The following is a 22,517-nucleotide window of genomic DNA, read 5'->3' on the forward strand; positions in this document are numbered from 1 at the left end:
ACTTAGCACGCATATAGTAGGTATTCAATAAATATTGATAAGATGAGTGAACATCTAGGTAGATTCAATCTATCTGAATATGAAAACATGTGCTTACCCCACTATACACCACCCTGTAAAACAGCTGAACTTCCGGACTCTCTAGTTTGTTTTGTTATTGTTTTTTTACGTTTATTTTACATTGTAGTATAGTTGACTTTACAATGATGTGTTAGTTTCAGGTGTACAGCAAAGTGACTCAGTTATACAAATACATGTATCCTTATTCAAATTCTTTTACCATTTAGGTTATCACAGAATAGTCACCAGCATTCCTTGTGCTATACACTAGGTCCTTGTAGGTTATCTATTTTATTTATTTATTTCTTAATTGAAGGAAAATTGCTTTACAGTGTTATTGGTTTCTGCCTTGCAGCACAGCAAATCAGTCATCATTATACACATCATCTATTTTAAATGCAGCAGCCTGTATACTTCAAACCCAAACTCCTATTCGGGATTCTCTGGTTTTATGATACACTAGGAACCTTTCTCCCAACATTATCTTCACTTCTCTGCAGCAATTTGACATTATAATCTTCTGCTTTCCCCTCTTAAAAGAGATTTCATGTGTGATGCTTTCCTTCTATGCTAACGGTTACCAAACCCAGTATTCCAAGTTCCAGATCTGAATTTGAGAATACCTGCCATGATGAAGCCCGATCCTTGAGAACAAAGTAAAAAAAGTCACGCCCAGTATCAGCACAGAGTGCACAGCCAATCAATGTTAGTATGTGTTCTCAGGATATTGAATAGGCGCGTATTAGTTCCACTTTATGCTGGGATGCAGCTGGGGGAGGTGGGGACTCAGAAGTAGGGTTGCTCTTTGGCCAGCAGAAAATCTCCATTTTATGTTATGCCTGCCCTGTAGGCTTTGCCTCACTTGCATCAACTGGCAGAACATGGAAGTGAAAATCTGTTTCTGGCCACTCTGCCCCCACTCAGGCACCCCTACTTCCTTCCTCTTTACTATAACATTAAGTGCTCTTCTTCCCTAGACAGGAGCCACAGCTTGCCATCCGTCTTGCATGTTTCATCAGAAACTAACTTCCAGCCATGCTCCTAGCTACCTCCCTGATGCATGTCACATCATTTTTTTCTTTTCAGTAAGGAGTTTCTCATCTGTAGAATGGGTACACTATTTGCTCTGTCTAGTGTTGTGATGTTCAAATTAAATAACAGGATACAATGGAACTCTTTGGTTTCTTGTTTTTGTATTTTTTTCTCTTTATTGTTTTTTGATTTTATTTTTTTATTTTTATCCATTTTTTTGAGGTGCATTACAACATGTGAAAATATTTTTTATATTGAAGTTAGTTGATTTACAATATTGTGTTAGTTTCAAGTGTACAGCAAAGTGATTCAGTTATACATATAAATGTATTTAATTTTTTCAAATTCTTTGGCTGCAATAGTACTTTAAAGATATTAATACTATGTGTATATAAGCTTCTTTTATATTGAAATAAACATATTATATGGGAAAACAGAAAAGTGATTGTCAGGGGTGCAGGGTGGGGGAAATAGGGAGAAGTTGGTAAAAGGGTATAAACTTTCAGTTGTTAGATGAATAAGGCCTTAGAATCTAATATAAAGCCTGGTGGCTATAGTTGATAAAACTATATCATATAATTGCAGTTTGCTGAGAGAAGAGAACTGAAATGTTCTCACCAAAGGTAAAAAAGATAAATATGTGAGGTGATGGATATGCTAGTTAATAGATTGAAGCATTCTTTCACAACATATCCATATATCAAGTCACCACAAGGTACACTTGAACTGTCTTAGATTTTTTTTTCCTTACCAGATTGCTGCAGGTTTAATAGTGGCCCCCAAAAGTATGTCCAAGTTGTAACCCCTAGAACTTGCAAAGATGACCTTATTTGCAAAACAATCTTTATGTATGTAATTGTGGATTTTGAGATGAGATCAACCTGGATTTAAGGTGGGCCTTTGTTTGTTTGTTTTTTTGATGTTCAATCATGTCAGATTTTTTGTGATTCTGTGGACTGCAGCCTGCCAGGCTTCTCTGTCCTTAGAATTTTTCAGGCAAGAATACTGGAGTGGATTGCCCTTTCTTACTCCATGGACTATCTTACAATTTTATATGTCAATTATACCTCAATAAAGCTGAAATTTCAGAGAAGGCAATGGCATCCCACTCCAGTACTCTTGCCTGGAAAACCCCATGGACAGAGGAGCCTGGTGGGCTGCAGTCCATGGGGTCGCGAAGAGTCGGACACGACTGAGCGACTTCACTTTCAATTTTCACTTTCCACTTTCATGCATTGGAGAAGGAAATGGCAACCCACTCCAGTGTTCTTGCCTGGAGAATCCCAGGGACGGGGGAGCCTGGTGGGCTTCCGTCTATGGGGTCACACAGAGTTGGACACGACTGAAGCGACTTAGCAGCAGCAGCAGCAAAGCTGAAATTTAAAACATAGTAAGAAAGTGTATAGTCTATTAAATTCTTCCATAGTATGTAAACTTGCCTTATCTCAAAAACACAAGGACATGCCTCTTGAGTAAGAAGCTGAATTGCGCCCTCCATCTTGAACTCTCCAAAGAGCAGTGACCATAATTTGAGATTTCCCTTTATAGAGAATGAAAAAAAGGTAGACTTTTTTCCATTTTGAGGCTTCTTCTGAATTTTCTTCTCACCCCCTCAATCTTTGCTTCCATTAATTTTTAAAAGTTTTGTGGTTGTCACTGGTAAGGTATAATAAAACACAATAAAATATTTTTAGAAGATTTAATTTAAAGAAAGAAAATGACATTATTAGTTTCCTATGGCTGCTATAACAAATGATCACAAACTGGTGGCTTAACACTTTGACACATGTATTCTCTGCTGGTTCTGGAGGCCAGAGGTTCAGAATCAGTTTTTCTGGGCTCAAGGGAAGGTGTCACAGGGCTGTGCTCCTTCTGAAGTCTCTGGGGAAGAAAAAAGTTTCCTTGCCTTTTGTAGCTTTTGGTGGCTGCTGACATTTCTTGGTCCATGGCCCTCTTCCTCGTTCTTCAAAGCCAACAATTTAACATCTTCACATCTTGTTTTTATCATCATCACATCTCCTACTTTCTCTCCTCTGTCACATCTTCCTCTGCCTGCCTCTCAGAAGGACGTTTGTGATTAATCAGCCCACCTGAATGTTCCAGGATAATCTCTCCATCGAAAAGTCTTTAATCACATCTACTAAACCCCCTTTCTGTATAATGGGCTTCGCTGGTGGCTCAGTTGGTAAAGAATCCGCCTGCAACGCGAGAGACCCAGGTTTGATCTCTGGGTTGGGAAGATCCCCTGGAGAAGGGAATGGCAATCCACTCCAGTATTCTTGCCTGGAAAATCCCATGGATGGGACAGCAAAGAGTCCAACGTGACTACACGACTAACATTTTCATTTTCACTTTTTCTCTGTACTATTCACTGGCTCCAAGGATTGGGACTTGGGTTATCTTTGGGGTCATTATTCAGACTCTACCACAGAAAGGGTACCACTGCTTATTTGTTTTTAAAGTTCAAAACTTTGACATCAACTATGAAACTTTGGTAAATCAATTATAATTCAATTGAGAAAACAGTTCAAATTTTTTTTTGCTAAATAATAATAGTAATGGTAATACTTATATAGTGCATTCCATGTGTTAGACATGTTCCGAGTGTGTGTGTGTGTGTTTAACCATTTGCTTCTCACCTTGAAGATTTTTGACTCAGTTCTATTTAGAAAGTACAAGAGATCCTTTGGCCCACCTGCATCACACACTTCAATTTTCTACTAGTAAAAGAATTTAGTTATTCCAGTAATAGCAATGAAATGTTATTATTAGAGCAACTGAGAGGGAAAGGGGAAGTGGAAGGATTGTCTATCCGTTTGTGTTTACAACAGAAGTAGAATCGTTTAAACTTGAAGTACCCTGTCTATCTTAAAGTATAATTGCAGGGAAGTTATAAGTCCAAAAAAAAAAAATGTTGATGCAGTTGTTTAACAAAACCTAAGCTAGTTAGATAACCAACAATAAACTATATGGATAGCAATGAAGCTAAATTAGTGGGAATTGATAGCTACATGAACAAAAAAGAGTCGTAATAGAAAATACAACCATCTCAGAATAACACTGATGACAAGATGAGCTTTATGAAAGCATCAGGAATGCCAATACACACCTGTGGGGTGTACGGGCAATAGTAACTTTGATACATTAACAATTGTTACCTAGCAACCAGTCTACTGAATTACAGTCCTTAGTATATTGTAGACTATGCTAGATTTCATTACAAATACTGACTTTTATTAACATTATATTTAGGGGCTTACTGTAACTAGCAAGTCTTGATAATAATGATGATGAAGACACATTTTTTTAGCCCTTTCTATGTGCAAACACTGTGCTAAATACTATAGTGTATTAATAGGAATTAAGAGTCTGAAGCACAGAGAAGTTAAACAACTTACTTCAAGCTACACAGCTGAAAAATAGTAGAACTGGAGGAGGAATGTTGGTAGCCCTTAAGAATTAAAATGGAAGGCTATGGAATAATTTGGAGCGATCTTCAAGAATTGTTGTTTTAGACATTTAGACCATGGCTTCTTCCAGAGCTGATGTTCAAACTCCAAGCACTTTTTCTGACCTTCACTCAAGCCACTTTAGAATTGGATTGTCATTACTCATTTACTCATAGAATTCCTCCATAAAATTGTCAGCTCCTGGATATCAGAAAACTCATTTTATTAGTTTATTTTGTAAAGCCCTAGCAAAATGTCTCACACAGAGTAAAGGCTCAATACCTGTCACACTCTTACTTTAATTGTTTCACGTTGTAGAGCTGACCACCATGTTTTACTTCTTTGCTGCTCAAAAGACTTTATCTTAGTAAATATGTATGCAACATTCTAGCCATGGGTCAACCTCAGACACGGGGACAGAGTGGTGATAAACTCACAAATGATGCCTGCCCTCAGTGAGTTTGCATCTACTCGGGGAGGCAGACACTGAAGGAGCCCTTAAGACGATACATTGATAAGAAATGTAGAGATGCCATCTCAGCACATGGTAAATGGGCTGATTCTAAAGAAAGGTCAAGAGGGACTTGCAGGCAAGTTTTTAAGGTCCAATGCTAAAAGCTGAGTGGTGGTGAAGTCAGATGAAAGAGGGAGGGAGCGGTGGAGAGGTTGAAGAGTGTGTCCTAGATGGGGGACAGTGTGTTGAAGGTGCAGAGATGAGAACCACGAAACTAATACAGATTCAAGTTCTTGAGCTACAGCACAAGAGGGAGAAAGGCCACTAAGAGGATTAGGAAAGGGCCAGCTCGTGTGTTAAGAGTATGGACTTTATCCCAGGGCACTGGGATAGGGGGTTTTTAAAAGGTTAGCGTCTTGCTAGGATTTACATCCAGAATGATTTCACTTGCTGCCTTGCAGGGAATGACTTGTAAGAAGAAAAATGGAAGGCAGGAAGACCAGTTAGAGGTTATGGAAGTGGTCTAGGTGATGGAACATGGTGGTGGCTGGATGGAGAGGAGTTTCAGAAGCAAAGGTCTAGTCAACTGAGAAGGTCAACCAAGTTCCCAATCAAAGTATTGGAACAAGACTTTTTTCAGCTGTGTGTATCATTATTCTCACCCTCTGTGAGCTTTGGGAGGGAAGAGTATGTGGCTTTTTCTTGTTCTGATTCTAACCTCCATCCTGAAGGTCATGGGAGCAGTCTCCACAGTGAAGAGGAATGGTCACCTCTGGATGGGAGGACAATTGAGGGCTGAAAATGATGATTTTCAACTAGAGCTGTGCATCCCAGTCATCTGTAGAGCCTAGGGCCCCATCTCAGGCCCACTGACTCATACTCTCTAGAGGTGTCTTTTTTTTTTTTTTCTTAAAGTAGTATGGTTGATTTATAATATTATATTCATTTCAGAGGTGCTTTTGATACCTTTTGAATAAGAATTTTGTGTCTAGGGCAGGAAGTACTGAAGGCCTGAATAGAGCTTTTAAGAGAATATTGATGTGGAAATTAACAGGAAGGTATAATTTCCAGGACATGCAACCCACAGGATGTGACCCACAAAAAAGGCATGCTTCATTCATAAAGATATTTGCAGTTGTTCTCCAGGCCTATTGCAACCTGGGCAGTGCTGTTATGAGAATGAAATAGAGCCACCCCTCTGGGCAGCAGACTTCCCTTCTGCCCCCACAGAATACCCTCTTGTCCGGTCATCAATCGTGCGTGGAAGTCTTGGTTTCCCACCTACAGACTGGAGACCTAGGTGTCACAGGAGGTGAACTGGTGCGCAAAGAGGCTGAGCGGTTTGGTTTGGGTCGTGGTATGTCTGAGAGGTAGTAGAATATCCATCTACCTGCAGGTATCGCTGGTAAGCAAAGTGGCATGTGTGTATGCTAAGTCGTTCAGTTGTGTCCTATTCTTTGTGACACTGTGGACTGTAGCCCACCAGGCTCTTCTGCCCATGGAATTTTCCAGACAAGAATACTGGAGTGAGTTGCCGTGCCCTCCTCCAGGGGATCTTCCTGACCCAGGGATGGAACCCATGTCTCTTATGTCTCCTGCATTGGCAGCCAGGTTCTTTACCACTGGTGCCACCTGGGAAGCTCAGTAAATGAAGTGAGGGCTGCTGCTGCTGCTAAGTCACTTCAGTCGTGTCCGACTCTGTGCCACCCCAGAGACGGCAGCCTGCCAGGCTCCCCCGTCCCTGGGATTCTCCAGGCAAGAACACTGGAGTAGGTTGCCATTTCCTTCTCCAATGCGTGAAAGTGAAAAGTGAAAGTGAAGTCGCTCAGTCGTGTCCAACCCTCAGCGACCCCATGGACTGCAGCCTACCAGGCTCCTCCGTCCATGGGATTTTCCAGGCAGGAGTACTGCAGTGGGGTGCCATTGCCTTGAAGTGAGGGCTACTGTTTATTTAAAACCAAAGGTAAAGCCCAGAGCTATCAGCATAGCACAAAGGCCAGGGACTCCCTGGTGGTCCAGTGGTTAGCTCTGCACTTCCAGGGGGAGCTGATTCGATTCCTGGTCAGAGAGCTAAGAGCCCTGTGGCATGGCCAAAAAATTTTCTTTTAAAAGGCCAAAGGTCAGACATTCATATTGCCAAAGGGAAGATACAGATAGAAAACAGGTTCCTTGTTACTCCAGCATAACTGGTGGTAGTTACATGTACTGGGAATAAACAATCACTTAGGTAGTACTCAATAACAGAACAGAATTCCCTCCCCAAAACTTAAAAGTTAACTTCCTGAAACTTGGTATAAAAAATGGTACAGAAAAAAATTTTATGTTTGCGTAACTTAAAGGCCTTAGGGGAAAACAAGCACAGAGGAACTGACCTTGTGGGAAGTTACAAATGTCACATTTTCTAAACTCAGACAATGGAGGGCACACTTAAAGAGTCCACTGCTGACATGAAACGCGGCCTGAATTAAAGGGCGCAGGACGATTAACTGTCGTGTAGCACCTCTGGCTTGCTAGACATTTCTCGGGATCTCTCCATTTCATGGAGATAGTTACAAATTCACTTTATATTATTGGGTGCAAGTGTAAGTGCTTAGTTGCTCAGTCATGTCTGACTCTTTGTAACCCCATGGACTGTAGCTCACCAGGTTCCTCTACGGGAAATCCATGGAACTTCCCAGACAAAAATACTGGAATGGGTAGCTATTCCATTCTCCAGGGAATCTTCCCAATTTAGGGATCAGACCTGGGTCTCCTGCATTGCAGGTGGGTTCTGTACTGTCTGAACCACCAGTGAAGCCCTATATCATTGCAGATGCTGCTTATTTACACTTTAAGACATATTTGCTTTTTTTCTGTGTCTGGTTTCCTGCTCAAGTGTACAGGCCTTACTGATCTGGAGTTGTTTCATCTTGCTTCCTAGGATAACTCGGATGCTTGTGAAGGAACACTTGCATAACTCAAACTCCTCTACTTAGACACAAGGTTTATGAAGACTTCATCCGAAGAGAGCAGAACCTTGCAACCTGGCTTTGTCAGTTCCTCTTAGAGGTTTCAGTTCTTTTCCTCTGTAGACACCAGCTAATAACAATCGCCATTTGTTGAACATTTCTCTGTGATGAGTGTTTTACATATGTTGTGCTATTTACCCTTACAATAACATCGTGAGGCGGCTATTTGGTAAAGAACCAGCCTGCTAATTGTCGATGCAGGAGACTTAAGAGACGTCGGTTTGTCCTTGGGTTGGGAAGATCCCCTGGAAGAGGGCATGGCAATCCACTCCAATGTTCTTGCCTGGAGAATTCCATGCACAGTGGAGCCTGGTGGGCTACAGTCCATGGGGTCACACAGAGTGGGCATGACTGAAGCAGCTTAGCACACACTTAGTGGATTTATAGTGTTGTGTTAGTTCCTGCTGTACAGCTAAGTGACTCATACATATATGTCTTCTTTTTCATATTCTTCTCCATTATGGTTTATCACAGACTGTTGAATATTGTTTGCTGTACTATACAGTAGGATTGAGGCAGGTGTTATTACCATCATTTTAGAGATAGGGAAACCTAACCTAAAACATTTGGTCAAAGTGATATCACTCATCAATGGTAGATGTTAATTTGAACTTGAGGGAAGCTGACTGTAAAGCTCTAAATGTTTTTTTTTTTTTCATTATTATAGAAAAATATTCATAACACAAATTAACCATGTTAGCTATTTTTAAGTGTACAGTTCAGGGGCATTAAGTACATTTACAGTGCTGTTCAACCATCACCCCAGAGCTTTTTCACCTTTCCAAATTGATGATCTATACCCACTCAACTACAACTCCCCTTTCCCCCTCTCCCTCACTTTCTGGAAACCATCATTCTACTTTCTGTCTCTATGAATTTGACTATCCTAGTTACTTCATATGATTGGAGTCATACAGCATTTTTCCTATTTTATCTGGCTTATTTCACTTAACATAATGTTTTCACAGTTCACCCACGTTGTACCATGTGTCAGAATTCCTTTTTTTTTTTTTTATGGCTGAATAACATTCTATTGACAGTATATGTGTTGTGCGGTGCTATGCCGCTCAGTCATGTCCAACTCTTTGCAGCCCCATGAACTGTATCATATACCATGTTTTATTTATCTGTTCACTTGTTGATGGACATTTGAGTTGTTTTTACCTTTTGGCAATTGTGAATAATGTTGCCATGAACAAAATCCCTGCTTTTAATGTTAAGTCCCAACTTGGAAGTAGGGCTCCACAGAGCAGCAATTTTGCAGCTCTGACAACTGATGAGAGGAGCCTGCAGTTGCTATTATATAATCCAGAACACCCCAAACATCACAGGAGAGGAAAGGAAGGCATGGAGGCACTATGCTGCCCTCTCCATCAATCTCTCAGCAGAAAAACAGATTCCACTATGGTTGACCTGATTCTTCTTGGAATCAGTTGCAGAGGTTGGAAACACAGTCACAGTTCTGTTTCTTCTCTTTCACAATTAAAAAAAAAAAAATCACCACGATAGCAAATACTTGTTTCTAAAGCTACTCTTCGGTATACTTTACATGACCATTCCATTTCAACCACACCTGTTCACCTGCCTGCTTTTCTCCCGGTCCATCCATGGGAGCTTTTGTTCATGCTGATCTTTGCACAGGTCTGTCTCACCGGAAACACAATCCTCACTCTCCTTCAATCATTTTCTGTCTTGACAGACAAGGTGGAGTTTATTTCTTGGCGATGAATCAGAAAAAGGTAAAAATAAAACTTTCTCTTCTTATTCTCCTTGGTATTTCACTTCAGTTCAGTTCAGTTGCTCAGTCATGTCTGACTCTTTGTGACCCCATGAACCGCAGCACGCCAGGCCTCCCTGTCCATCATCAACTCCTGGAGTCCACCCAAACCCATGTCCATCGAGTCGGTAATGCCATCCAGCCATAACATCCTCTGTCGTCCCCTTCTCCTCCTGCCGCCAATCCCTCCCAGCATCAGAGTCTTTTCAGTGCCAAGCATTTTCAACATCCCTTGTCTGTCTGTCTGTCTGTCTCTCCCTTTCTCACTCCTTCCTTCAGTTTCCCCGGATGCCACTGGTTCAGAATCCCTGGAAGAAATTAGGGAAGAGTTAGCAATGTGTCAGGTTTGGAGAAACCCCAGGGTTTCAGGAGAAAGACCCACCTGCCTTTGCTGACATCCTGTCTCCTAAAGCTGCCCTCGGATACCATTTATTTTGCCTCTTCATTCTCTCCCCAGCACCCAGAGCCACATTTTTTCCCCAGTGAACCCTCCACAAGATGTGAACCTAAATTCTAAAAGTTGAAGGAAAGGTATGAGAACTAAATCTGAGCCCTAGAAGTTTCCAGCTGCCATCTGTCAGCAAGGAGGTAGCTATCCCTTCTTCAGAGCTGCAGGGGCAAGAAAACTAGTAACCAAACCCTCCAACTGACCTGGGGAAAAGTCAGGGCTTGCAGTCAGAAGGCCAGAAAGAAAGAGCATGAGGCTTTTATTGTCAGGAATCAGAGAATGAAGCCAGGCTGAGGAGGAATCCTGTAGGGCAGGTCACCCAATAAAGGGAGACCGAACTGTGGGTTGAGGGTTGGGGCCAGAGCCCTTAATATGACTCCTCAAGTTTGGACAGGCAGGTGTGAGAACCTATTAGGATGCTCCTGAAGATCTTTCGGGCTCTATCTCTCTATTTCAATCTCTCTGTCTTCTAAAAATAATTTTTAGTAATTAAAAAATGCATTTCTTTATTTGGCTGCGCCGAGTTTTAGTTTCAACATGTGAACTCTTAGTCGCTACATGTGGGATCTATTTCCCTGAGCAGGGGTCTAACCCAGGCCCCCTGCATTGGGAGCGTGGATTCTTTAGTCACTGGACCACCAGGGAAGTTCCAAGAAGATTTCTCTTTTGGTAGTTTTCTATGGTTGCTCATTTTTAAGCCTAAATTGCTTATGAAGGAAAAGCCATCTTAGAAGGGTTGGTAATATTTTTATTCAGTCACTTTCATTCTTAAGGTTCTACTATGGTGAGACTTTATATATCTATGCACTAAGAAATCCACATTTTGGTACTAAGATCAAGTTCCCTCTGAATTTTTTAGGCAGCAGGTGGAATACCTTGTAATGGGATTCACAGAATAAGAAATTAGAATCCATTATTAATTTTGGCCTCAAAACTAATTTTGATATTCATTTTGCAATCAAAAATTAAAGCTCGGCTTCCCTGACACTCTGGTGCCTGGTAGTCAGCATTTGCAAAGCTCTTGCCATCCCCAATCTCTTCCCTCCCCAACCGAGGCAAGTCCTCTCCTGGCTCTTCTCACATTCAAACACAACCCCGTGTTCAAGGTCTGGGAGACTGCCTTTCCTCTCCTGTCACACCTCCGTGCCTCAGTTAGGAGAGCCATTCTAAGGGAGGACATTAGCTTGGCTCAGCAGACTTTGTTTTCCAATTTTTCAATTAGGTCCCTCTATGTCAATTTCTTTTCTTTTTTTTTATTGCTTGTGATTTTGAGTTTTCTTTCTTTTTCTTATTTTATTCTCTATTTTATTTTTAAAAATTTAATTTATTATATAGCACATAGATTATCATATTGTTGGATCTTTGTTAAGAATTTTACCCTTTGGGGAATTCCCTACCAGTCCAATGCTTCCATGCTTCCACTGTTGGGGGGTACTAAAATCCCACATGCCATATGGCACAGTCAAAAAACTGAAGACTAATTTCTTTTTAAATTTAAAAAGAAAAATATTTCTCCCTTTATCTTACAAAGCATCCCACTTTTTTTGTGTGTATGCCTATTTTAATGTTCTTTTTTTTTTTTAATTTTTGCCCTAAGTTAGACATGAATGGTGATTTTCTAAATCTTATAACTAGAAGAAGAACATTTGGAACAGGGAAAGATGGGGGATTATTCAGGGTTTTACAGAGAGACAGAACTAACAGGATCTGTTTTTATCTATCTAAATCTATATATGAGAGAGGAGGAAACAGAGAGATGGATCTTGAGGAATTGGCTCGTACAATTGCGGAGGCTTGGAAGGACCAAAATCCTTCCAAGGGGAGGCTGGCAGGTTGGAGTCTCAGGGAAGAGTTCCAGTCCAAGTTCAAAGGCAGTCTGCTAGCAGAATTCTTCAGTCTTTGTTTTGTTGAGGCCTTCAACTGATCTGTTGAGGCCCACCCACACAAAGCAGGATAATCTGCTTTATTCAGATTCTATGAATTTAAATGTTAATCGCATTAAAAAAAATGATAATAACAGAACTCCAAAAAACAAAACAAAAAGTAAAACAAACCCAAAAAGTCACCCTGACAGAAATATCCAGAGTTACATTTGACCAAATATCTGGGCACCACGGCCCAGCCAAGTTGACCCATAAAATTAGCTGTCACAGTTGGGGAAAGAGAAGAGGGTAAGACATTGGATTTTAGACACAGAGCTTCACCACCTGCTGGATTGAGTGACAGAGGCCTTATGGAACAGGCTTCTTAGAAATCTTTTCTAATGAAACTAGAAAACAAATAAGCTAAGCTCCCTAAATGGGAAAAGGTCAAAAGGGAGAGATGCCATTCAGATCCAGGCTGTTGGTTTTTACAAGGAGATGGACAGATGGGAAGACTTCCTGCTAAGAGCATAAGGCACCTCTCTTTGGGAGGCTGGAGACAGCTTTTGAGGGAGCCTCAGAGCTGCAGCCTGGCTGGAGTCTCTTTCTAGACCCCAGTGACCCGAGACTCAGCTGGTGGGCTTTTCTGCAGCTGACAGCTGCCCCCAGGAGTTCCCTTGTGGGCCTCTGCCCTCTGGGCCTCCAGTCAGAGAAGCAGGCGGGGGCCAAGAGTGCCTTGCCCGCTGCGGATCCCCAGCTGCCCCGCCCAGGCTGCTGAGAGGCCATCCTTATCTTTCCTCCACCCAGGCAGCTCCTCCTCTGACGCATCGTGGCTAGTTGCTTTCCTAAATACTGGGACTTGGTTGTGTGCATCAGACAGCATGACTCTAACACAGTCATAGTTCAAAGTCAGGTATCCCTTAATTGTTGAAAATAATATCTTCTAACCATAATTGTCTTCAAAGTAAAGAACATTTTTCTAGTTTACTTCCATCACAGACACTTAAGAGGTGTTCCCGAGAGAATAAACCAAACTCTGATTAGTACAGAAAAACTAAGACCTATGAAACACTTTGGAAAAGAATGCTATGTGAGAATTATAAATTCCTTGGTTGAGAACAGGTAAGAATTTAAAAATTGATATTTTATATACAATTATATAAAAATAGTCCAACAATAAAATTCAGCAAGTATTCCCCTTTGCTCCTGTCACAGTGCTGGTATTTTCCTTAGGTTTACGTGCCTCTTGTATTCGTCTATATCTCTGACTGCAATTTTTCAATTCCTTCAACTCTTATTTTCCTGTCCTCTTCCACCAAAAATTTTTTCATAGTCCCTAAGAACTTAACCATTCATTTTTTTCTTTTTCTTACTCTCCTCAAGTCATTTTACTCATTCTCATAAATTTTCTATACCCATACACAAGTTTTGAGTAGAATTCCACTTAAAATTTCCAAGTACTTATTAGACATCTGCATTTGAACATCCACACAGCTGGCTCTGAAACAACATATCTAAACTTGTCCTCTGACCTGTCAGTGATCTTCTTCTACTGTATTATCAACCTCTGCCTGGAATATATAGAAAATCTGTAAGGCCTATAAGCAATAGGGAAACAGGAGTGATCACCACTGTCTGCTATTACCAGCAGACATCTCCTTGATGAGACGGATCTGCACGGGGGTATCACGGGGCGTATAACATTGATGCTCATGGTGGGGAGAGATATAGAAGACACTACATATCAGGAGGGGGTTACAAATCTGTTCTTTACCATTTCTAACCATTTAACTTTGGGCCAACTCCTCTATCTCACAGAACCTCAGTTTCGCCAATAATTAATAAAACAGGGGAACTGAGAGCATCATTTCAGCTAACAATAATAATAACACCCTTCTAGGAGAGAGGCAACCTGAAGGTTGCTGCTAAGTGGAAGACAACAGAGCACAAAATCGAACAAAACCCTTGTCCCCTACTGTATAGCACAAGAAACTCTGCTCAGTATTTTCTAACATCTTAAATGGGAGAATTTGAAAAAGGATACATGTATATGTATAACTGAATCACTTTGCTGTACACTGGAAACTACACATTGTTAATCAACTGTACTCCAAGATAGAATAAAAAATTTTAAAAAAGCAAAACAAAATAAACCCTTGTCCCTGCCATTAAAGAGATGGTAGCATTGGAAACAGGCAGAACTGGTGCTGAGCACGCTCGTGACTGCAGGAATGTCCAAGGAGAAAGTGGGAACTAGGCAACTCTTCTGTGCTAATTCCTGGAGAAGGGAACGGCACCCCATTCCAGTATTCTTGCCTGGAGAATTCCATGGACAGAGGATATTGGCGGGCTACAGTCCATGCGGTCGCATAGAGTCTGACACAACAGAGCGGCTAACACTTCGTGCTAATTCATCTTCTGGGTATGTCTCCCGTCTCCTTGACAGTAACCAGTTCTTCTGGAAGGTGGCAGAGTCAGCGTTTCCTTGGGCGTAGATGGCTTCCACAGAGCCTTCCTACTGCTGATAAGCAGCATGGGATGTGATGATGAGGTGCTTCGCAAACGTCCAGTGAGCGATGAACATAGCTTCTGTTGCACACTCAATATCCTTTAGACATCTGGATGTGATGGGATGGGCTGTAGAGTCCATGAGGTATTTCCTTATATGAGCGCATCTCCCTAACACTTAGCTTGTCATTTGGTTGTAATGAAATAGGTGCTCGACAGTAGAGACGCAGACATGGATAACAGACCTATGGACACTACAGGGGAAGGAGTGGGTAGGACAAATTGAGAGAGAGAAAACACTGAAACGTGTACATTACCACGTGTAAAATAAAGAGCCAGTGGGAATTTGCTGTACAACACAGAGAGCTCAACCTCGCACTCTGTGGAAACGTAGAGGGGTGGGATGGGATGAGAAGGGGAAGGTGGGTTCAAGGGGGAGAGAACACACGCACGCCTAAGGCTGATTCGCGTTGATGCGCGGCAGAAACCAGCACGACACTGCGTGGCAATTATCCTCCAGTTAAAATAATTTATGAAGAAGACATGTGAGCTCGAAATTGTCATGAAAGACTTTACTCACATCCTTCAGAGTGTTATTCTACTGCCAGGGGTATTTAATCAGCCTGATTTACAGAACTTAGCATTTTTGATTGGGGAAAGAGGAAATTGGAATCAGCTCTGGCTAAGTGCGAAGAACTATTTTCAGAACATCAGTGAACTGAGGCTCATGGGCATGGTTCATATTTCAGCACCAGGAGAAGAAAATTTAAAAGAAAATCCTACATGTGATGGAAATCGTACAGTCATGCTGCAGCTGTCCCAGTTTTGCTGGAACCCAAGCTGATGCTTCCTCTGCTGCTCACCACTGGCTCTGGTAACCCATACTCCACATCAGGCTGCTGGCTAAATGTACCAGGTATGGGAAGCTCTTGATGAAAGAGTGACTAAATGTTTACAACAGCTATCACTTAATGAAAGCTTCATAGTGAAACACAAAACTGCATTAAGGTGAGCTGATCATGGAGCAGTGATGGAAACAACTCTTTGGTGTCGTAGTGGGTCAGAAGGTGTGAGAAATCAATCAGGATAGAAGTATGGGGATGAGAATTTGGAGGACGGTACTGGCTCTATTCTGAGAGTTTCTTTCTCCTGCTAATCTCATCACTTGTGCCAGGTGGAAGGGTGTGTATGTGCTCATTCAGTCGTGTTCAACTCTTTGCGACCCATTGGGCTGTGGCCCGCCAGGCTTCTCTGTCCATGGGATTCTCCAGGCAAGAATACTGGAGTGGGTTGCCATTTCCTCCTCCAGAGGATCATCCTGATCCAGGGATTGAACTTGCGTCTCTTATGTCTCCTGCATTTGTAGATGGGATCTTTACCACTTAGCACCACCCGGGAAGCTCAGGTGGAAGGGACGATGAGTGAAAATTCAAAGAATGGTTTTCACACACAGGTAGGGCATTGGGAATCCAAGGCAGGTCTCCTCGGGGGGTCGGGGTGACAGAGGGTGGCAGATGAAGGCACTTTGGTGGTGTCTCTGCAGGCTCAGTTGTAACTTGTACAGCCAGCCCTAGTGACAGAGGAGAGGCATCCCTGTTTGGGTTTGCCAGCAAAATTGTGGAAGAGAGCCAGAGCAGAAGAGAAGGAAAGCACAGATGTCTGGTGGTGGCATAAGGTATTTGTTTGGGGGTTTCCCTCTTTCCCAGAGAGACTTGAGGGGAGGGAGCAAGAGGCCCCACCCAAGTGGAAGGGAGTGAACCAAATAAATGTGTTCAATCAAATCACCGAGGAACTTCCCTGGTGGTCCAGTGGTTACGACTTCACCTTCCAATGCGGAGGGTGCAGGTTCCCTCCCTGGTCAGGGACTTAAGATCCCACATGCCTCCTGGCCAAAAGAATCAACACACACACACAAAAACAGAAACAATATTGTAACAAGTTCAATAAAGACTTAAAAAAATGGTCCACATCAAAAAGAATCTTAAAAAAAAAGCAGATCACCAAAGTAAAGTATCCCAAATGCCTATCAATTTACGCCCAATCTCAAGCCACGATATCTCTAAAGAGACTGTTTATTGTTCTTTCCCCAGTTTAACTTGGTGACTTGGAGATTTCACATGGCACGGTCTTGTTAGATATCAACAAAGCTTCCAGAAGCCTCTATAAGTTTGCTCTTATGAGAAAAGACTGTGAGGATGCATATGGTTTATCTCCTGGATGTCCTTCTAAAGATAAAGTTACTGAAAGATGAAAGTATTTCCAGGATTCTACAGTAGATACTTGGCCTAATTAGGAAAGATGTTTTCAAACCTTGAATCAGCCAAGTGTGTATTATCTATGCATCTTTTCTTGCATGAACTTCTCAGGGGTTGCTGTCCCCAATTTCTAAGCATCCTTCCCTGCTCCTACTAATAAATATACATTTTTTTGTGTGATGCTCTTAAGCTCACAGAGCACAGTGACCTAACTTCCTAATGGATTTCCTTCCCACAAGAAGGTATGGACCATGCTCTGTGAATGAAGGAACTAAGACTTGAGTATTGTGTTCAAGGACCAGCTGCTAATGAAACAGATGCTACCCAAACCCAGATCTCCTTCCTGCCACCAAGCCTGTATTCTCTTTTCTATGCAGAGGAATATGATACTACCATGAGTGTTGTTCATGAGTCATTCATTTCTAAAATGTCATTTTATCCAGAACTTATCAACCAAGTTGTTGAGCTAGGAAAAGGGACAGACTTCCCTCTCTCTGATTTAATGGAGAAAAGCGACCCACATGCAGCCAGCAGGAAGAAAAAGTATTCTGAGAAAGCTCAGGCTGTAATGTGGGTGTTGGTGTATGTTTCTCAGAGAGAAGTTTGCTAAGACACCATTGGCTGCGTGCAATGCTGCTCTTTGTTAGTGGCCTGGCGCCCACGTAGAGTGCATGCAGAGGGCTGACTCTGTCCTTCTGTGAACTAGATGTCTTCTTTGCTGTCTGACTTCCTCATCTGAAGGCTGGGCATGGTATAAGCAGTTCGCCTTCCCTATTGCTAAAACAGCAGCAGGCATTACATTGTTAAACCTACCAGCCATCACTCTTAAAACACCTCACGGCAAAGTGGCCTGGCCCATCCCTCCTGCTAGGTGACCCCCCAAACTCTGCCTTTTCTGATTTCTTTTCCCCTTCAACACCATTTTTTGGTGTTCCCTTGAACTTTAGAAATCCACTTTTAAAAAATTTTTTTATGTTTTGGCTGTGCTAGGTCTTTGTTGCTGCTTGTGGGCTTTCTCTAGTTGCAAAGAGCAGGGGCTACTCTCTAGCTGCTGTGCGGCTCATTTTTGTAGCTTCTCTTGTTGCAGAGCAAAGGCTCTAGGTGTGCAGGCTTCAGCAGTTGCAGCATGCAGGCTCAAGGACCCTAGGGCGCACGGCTTTCAGAAGTTGTGACATGTGGGCTTAGCTGTTCCGAGGCGTGTGGGATCTTCCCAGACCAGGGATCAAAACCGTGTCCACCTCTGCATTGGCAGGCGGATTCTTCTACAATGTGCTAAAGGGGAAGTCCGTGTTCACTTGAAATTGATGACCCTCCTTTGAAAACTAGAGGCAGCCGCATGATTTCATTTGCCCCAGTCAAAATCCCTTTTCTCTTGTTGAATGACAGATTTTGTATATTCCTCCAGGCATCTATTGTCTTAAAAATAACCCACTTGACTTCCATGTCATCTTAAAATATAAAAGCTCATAGGATTAACGTGAGTAAGAGTTTGAAACCATGGCGCCTGGTCATAGATGATTTGTGGACATCTGCAAGCTAGCTTCTTCCTTTGCTGTATTTGGAGCAAAGACTCACTGTCAGTTCGGTAATACAGGAGAACTTAAGTGCCAACCACAAGGCACAGGACACAGAGCAGGAGAATTTCCTACCAGTTGGGTGATTACCAAGGATAATTCAAGACACTCGCTATGCAAGGCAGGCGCCATCTTCCTGGACCTGTCATTTCAATTATCAGCTGTTTCAATTTCTAACATACAAAAGCAGCGGTTATGTATGAAACACGCACTTTTGTTTAGTCGTTAGAGCCCTTTTGTTTCTCTGACTGTGGTTGGCTCAGTTCCCCTAATTTGGTTCCATTTGTGCAGACTATGCCTCATAGCAAAGTGGAGGCCCTGCCCTCGCAGAGGTCTCCCCCGTGGCTTTGTCTTCATGGTGGAACCTGGGCTTGTCTTCATCCTGAAGCTGCTGCCCACTGGTGAAAAGTCACAGGTTCCTTCACAGGGAGCTGGTGCTATGGAGAGCCACATTTAGACGTAGGAAGTGGGGGAGGGGGTCCCAGACCATTTTTTTTGTTAGTTTGTTTTTGATATTTATTCATTTGGTTGTGCCGGGTCTTCATTGCATCATGCAGGATTTCTAGTTGGGGCATGCAGGCTCTAGGTTACAGCATGTGGGATCTAGTTACCTAACCAGGGATCAGACCTGGGCCCCCTGAATTGGGCACGTGGAGTCTTAGCCACTGGACCACTAGAGAAGTCCCCACAGGACCTTTTAATTGCTTGCTTTGTATCAATACCATCTTTACATTTGTATCTGAAATAAATGTTTAAAAGCACTTCCAAGTTGTGCAAACTGTCTGATCTCCCCAAGAATCGTGTTAACAGCAAGGATGATTATCCAGAGTCCACAAATGGAGAGACGTTTGGCAAAAGCTGCAGATGCAGAGCTCAGACTGTACTTGTAGTTTACGTATTCTCTCTGTGCTAAGGCAGTTCAGTCATGTCTGACTCTTTGTGACCCCATGGACTATAGCCCGCCAGGCTCCTCTGTCCATGGGATTCTCCAGGCAAGAATACTGGAGTGGGTTGCCCTGCCCTCCTCCAGGGGATCTTCCTGACCCAGGGATTGAAACTGTGTCTCTTGTCTCCTGCACTGGCAGGTGGGTTCTTTACCACTAGCACCTTACTCTCTACTGTCAATCTCCCCTCTGCTTAAATTTAACTTCCACAGGGTGGGGATCTTTATTTTTTCTCTGCTCCGACCCCAAAGCCTAGAACAGCGCCTAGCCCGTGGTTGGCGCTCAATAAATATTGGTTGAATGGATGAACTGAGTCTCTCCAGGTCCAGGCTTCCTTTTTAGGCGTTTTAGTTTAGGAAATTTTCACGAAGGAGTAGAGATGCAGAGAAAACCAGTGATGCTCTTGGCTGTGACTATTGGTTCCCCCAAAGGGAATGGGACATAATCTGTTCTTCGGGCTAAGAAATGAGATGTGAGTAGTAAATGGAAAATTGGTCAACGATGGATTTGTCGCTGTCATCTTCTCCTCGTTCTTTCTTCCGTGCAGTTGGTCCCAGAGTTGCCTGGTTTTCTCTCTGTCTCCTAGAGGCTTTCCAGATTGAGCAGGCGGGGGAGTGAGAGTCTGGGGTTGCCTGGTGATTTGGAGTGAGTTTTGTCTAATTAGAACAGAATCAGCAGCCCTTACCCTTCATCCCCCAAAGGATGAGGAGATGCTGGGAAGCAACAATTGCATTCCCCAAGCAGCTCAGGAAGTTTAATGCTGCTATTTTTTCCCAAAGCCTTGTAGATAATAGGAAGTGATTAAGGGAAGTGAAGTTCCTCTGGCTGACCTCAACTATTTTGGTTTAACTTTGTTCTCACTTGTCTAATTCACTGTGCTCTTCAAGCTTAATGATTTTGAATTAAGCATAATTCTTTAGCTAGGCCCTTACCACTGTAATGGGTGGGGAGCGTGTTACAGTTTTACTTCATTATCAAACTAGGTTAACATGCGAATATATCCAGAGAATGATGGGGAAAGAAAAAACAAAACCAAAAAATCACACCAGCTTTCTGCCTCTCTCCTGGAGCAGCTTTAGTCTACAGAGTCCACTTTAGAAGGAGATAAAGCATCGTCCACTCTTGTTTCCTCATCTTTTCTCTGTCTACCCTCAAAGTCTCAATTCTGCTTCTTCCTCTCTGGCCTGGGGTGCCCTTCATTTTTATCCCCTAAAGCATCTGGTTCTCCCTTGGAAGTAGTGTCAAGTTGTTATCAAACCAGGTTCGTTTGTCCAATGTGCAGCAACTCAAAATGCCAAGATGCCAAGGTTTACAGCAAAGGAAGAGTATTCAAAAGGCAACCAAGTGGGAAGATGGAAGGGCAAGTCTCAGATGCAGGTAAGGGGCTTGAGATATTTATGGGATAAAGAAGCAGGGTGGGGGACTTCCCTGGTGGTCCAGTGGTTAAGAACCCACCTTCTGATGCTGAAGACAAAGATTCGATCCCTGGTCAGGGAAGTAAGATTCCAAATACCTCGGGGCAACTAAAGCCACGCACCACAGCTAGAGAAGCCCACACACTGCAAAGAAGACCCAGAGAGTCAAAAAAAAAAAAAAAAAAAAAAAGAAGAAGAAGAAGAGGAAGAAGAAACAGGGTGGTCTTAAGCATGGGGAAAGATAATGGGAAAAGTGAGGTAATTAGTATACTATACAGTGAAGTGAAGTGAAGTCGCTCAGTCGTGCCCGACTCTTTGGGACCCCATGGATAGTAGCCTGCACCAAGCTCCTCCGTCCATGGGATTTTCAAGGCAAGAAGTACTGGAGTGGGTTGCCATTTCCTTCTCCAGGGAATCTTCCCAACCCAGGGATCGAACCCAGGTCTCCTGCATTGTAGACAGACGCTTTACCGTCTGAGCCCCCAGGGAAGTCCAGTATACTATACAGGCATATCTGAATTACCTGCTTCTTCATGGGATGGATGCTCATAAATGGGGGTGCTGAGCAGGATTTGAGGGTGGAGTTTTTGACCCTCTGAAGTCAAAAGGTCATTCATCGGACACCTGAGCTGGTCCAGTTTTACGGTGAGTGGTCCCAACCAGTGTTGACCAGCTCCAGATCACTAGACACAGCTGACTCCAAAATCCTGGAAAACAACTTAAGCAAACATCTTATTGTTTTGGCGGCATGAGCCTTGGAGGACATGCAAGTGGCAACAAAATAATTAAAGCGGGCTAGCTCCGTGAAGGCAGAGGATACGCAGAGGGGTTTTTAATAAGCTGTAAGAAAAGCTCAAGAATTTCTGTTACTCAGGAGTTTTTGTAGCTTTTATTAACCCTAATGGGCAAGGTTTCAAAGTCACAAGCAGATAATAAAGGAATGAAGGGAAGGGATCTTTTGAGATTCAGATTCTTCCTGGTAAGACTTACCATATTGTAGCTGAATTCTTAAGTGTTTTCCTTTGTCTTGTAGAGAATTCCCTTCTTTCATTTATTTATTTTTAGAATGAGGCAAGACCCCCAGATGAGGTAGACTTGTATCCTCCCACAGGGAGAGGATGAAAAAGGAGAAAATCTCCTCCATGGGTATCTGAATAAATGTAAAATCTTTAATTCTAGCAGGTAGGAGATTTCTTCAGGTAGCCAGATGTACTTGAAAAAGACAAAGTCATGTTTCAGAAGATAAACTGCCAAGTGCGAAAAATAAAATATGCTAAAAAGTGTGAGGACAACAATTACAAATTGATCATGAATAAAAAAAAACCTTTGTCATTTTGATGAGCAGAAAAATTAAATTTTGTTATTGTTTTAAACGACATTTCTTGGAGGCTGATCATTTTTCCACTCGTCTGTTGCATTTCCTCTTTTGTGGTGTGTCTGTTCATGACTTTTCTCACTTAGAGTCTATATGTATGTGGCTGTTCCACTTAACTGTGTTAGTAAGTTTTAAAGGAGACATTTGAAACTGCCTAAGGACACATATTGTCACCCTGCTTATTTAACTTATATGCAGAGTACATCATGAGAAACGCTGGGCTGGAAGAAGCACAAGCTGGAATCAAAATTGCAGGGAGAAATATTAATAACCTCAGAGATGCAGATGACACCACCCTTATGGCAGAAAGTGAAGAGGAACTAAAAAGCCTCTTGATGAAAGTGAAAGAGGAGAGT

At 42.5% G+C, this 22,517-nt stretch overlaps 1 long non-coding RNA gene across 1 annotated transcript; it reads left to right on the top strand.

The window, feature by feature from the left end:
• Positions 1 to 368: 368 nt before the first annotated feature.
• On the top strand, positions 369 to 8,100 carry LOC102389098. The gene is made up of 2 exons (XR_329402.4): positions 369 to 1,145; positions 7,916 to 8,100. It is a non-coding gene; the product is annotated as an uncharacterized LOC102389098 (long non-coding RNA).
• The last annotated feature ends 14,417 nt before the right edge of the window (positions 8,101 to 22,517 follow it).

Source organism: Bubalus bubalis, chromosome 17 (assembly GCF_019923935.1).
Source record: "Bubalus bubalis isolate 160015118507 breed Murrah chromosome 17, NDDB_SH_1, whole genome shotgun sequence".
In the NCBI taxonomy this organism is placed as follows: Eukaryota; Metazoa; Chordata; class Mammalia; order Artiodactyla; family Bovidae; genus Bubalus; species Bubalus bubalis.